This window comes from Penaeus chinensis, chromosome 9 (assembly GCF_019202785.1).
Source record: "Penaeus chinensis breed Huanghai No. 1 chromosome 9, ASM1920278v2, whole genome shotgun sequence".
NCBI lineage: Eukaryota > Metazoa > Arthropoda > Malacostraca > Decapoda > Penaeidae > Penaeus > Penaeus chinensis.
This window is the reverse complement of record NC_061827.1, coordinates 16,561,206-16,563,705: the sequence shown is the minus strand read 5'-3', so window position 1 is coordinate 16,563,705 and position 2,500 is coordinate 16,561,206.

Below are 2,500 nucleotides of genomic sequence, written 5' to 3'. Positions count from 1 at the left end.
TGCGCTCGACACAGCCTGATGTCTCTCGGTTGTAATGTTCTCTGAAGACGTAATGATAACCTAAGGAGATTTATTGTGTGGTTCACTCAGCCCTGAAGTGTTGCCTTCAGTGACACGAAACAAAGATATACACAGATCTCTCATGTGGACGAAGCTAAAAACCGATGATTGAAACGAGTGTTGAGAGGCATGGGAGAAGAAATCGAAGTTACAACTGATATTGGTAGGTTGTGTATTCGAACGCAGTGTATAGACAGGTTGTGAATCTGGGGAACATAGCAACCTATGTTCCCCATTACCTCTGTCTCTCAGTCTCTATGTTCCTCAGTACTTATATTCCCAGGCCCTGAGGTCCCCAGTCCCTAGGTTCCCCCAGTACCTATGTTCCCTAGTTCATATGTTACCCAATGCACACATTCCCCAGTATTTATATTTCCCAGTAATATGTTCCCCGGTACCGATGTTGCAAAGTCCCTACGTTCTCGGTTCTTTTCCTAACCTAACCTAGACCTGAGATCAGGGAATATCAGGTTACCTCCCTCGCCCTCGGGTAATGATACCGAAAACAAAATGAAAAGGGAATAATTGAAAAAAGATATAGACTGAAAAAAGGTAAGATATCCCTGGGCTTCGAGTATTAGATTCCCAAAAGGCGCGGAGAAAACAGCGCTAAAAAAAAAAAAAAAAAAAAAAATATATATATATATATATATATTTCAGCTGGGTATGTCAGTGGAGAGAAGAAGAGAGAGAAAGAAATTGCAAAACCACAAACACCTCGCTTCGGAAATTCGAAATTAGAGCCTAGGACTACGGATCAGCTTTGTGCCAGTTGTAATTGGATGTCTTGGAGGCGGAACAAAGGAAACATAAGACTGCGCACGAAAACATATCGATAACAAAGAGTGGTAATGAAGTCAAACAAACAGGTGCCGCTACTCCGAATGGTATGATGTGGAAGACTAAGTTTACTGAGGAAATAATGGAAATAGGTTAATTAGCATAGAATATGCTAGTTAACATAATTGTCTTTCTAGTCAAGTAGAGATTAGTATCTGCAGTAATACAGTAGATGTCTGTTTGAAAAACGATGTTACCATTACTTTCAAATCTCTAAATGATTCTGTTGATGATGCCAGTAAAAATAATAATAATGATGATAGTGATAATAATAATAATAATAATAATAATAATAATAATAATAATAATATCATCACTACCGCCACCGTGACCATTATTATTGTCATTATCATTTGACGTGCCTGTTAAAGAGACACTTCAGGTGCCGCTATCATTATTGTTAATATCATTATTCATATTGTTTTCCTCTTTTCTTACCGGTAACATACACAGTATAAGCAAAATCGAAAATAGTGGAAAAGTAGAGCATAATAGTAATGATAATAATAATAACAATTATAATGGTAATGATGATATTGATTTTATCATTATTGTGGTAATATTATTATTGTAATATTCTCATTACAAACGGAAACCAAAAATACTAAGAAGCCACAATTTGCTTCTGTTTATACCGACAGAAACCTATTAAACGCACCAGAACTTACGTGGAATAAGAAACCATAGAGGAAAAAAAAAAAAAAACGATTCTTATCATACTTTTCATTTCAGATAACACGCATAATACCATCGACACTTGTAACCCTAACATACCAATATACCGGCAGAAATATTCGCTGGAAATACCACTTGGACGCATCCAAAAATACCAAGAAAATTAACTCAAAAGTACAAAAAAGATCCACCGTGAGAATATAACGAAATACCAGTTTAAAAGACTAACTGAAATCCCAACTCCAAAGACCCAAAAAAGACCACGTTAAAATAGAACGAAAGAGACCACATCCCACAACGATAAAAAGCTAAATAAAGTAAATGAAATAAATAAATTATATAAATTATATTAACAAAATAAATAGATAAGGTTGACAAAATTAATAAATGATATTAACAAAATAAATAGATAAGGTTGACAAAATTAATAAATTATATTAACAAAATAAATAGATAAGGTTAACAAAATTAATAAATTATATTAACAAAATAAATAAACAAGGTTAACAAAACAAACAAAGAAGATTAACAAACGGATTAAATAAGATAAACAAAAAATAAATAAGTTTACCACAAAGGACAAAATAAGCAAAATAAACAAACAAGACTAACTCCAAAAAATAAGATGAACTAAAAAAATAAAGAAATCAATAATATTAACAAAAGGATTCAGTCGCAAACAAAAAACGTACAAGAAAACATTCCTCCGAAGAAGGCCGCCACACGAGCTGCAGCCTTTCGAATTCCCTCGCAGCGAGAGAGGCGAAGATCCGCCTCGTTACCCTAGAAATGCTTCCCCGGGAGAGCCAGCCAAGTGCCAGACGGGAAATATGTCGTATGTTTTCGAGAGCCTCAGGCCGTGGCTAGTCAGCGGCGGGCTAATGGCGGCGGGCCTTTCAATCGTTGCCAATGCTCGATACCTCTA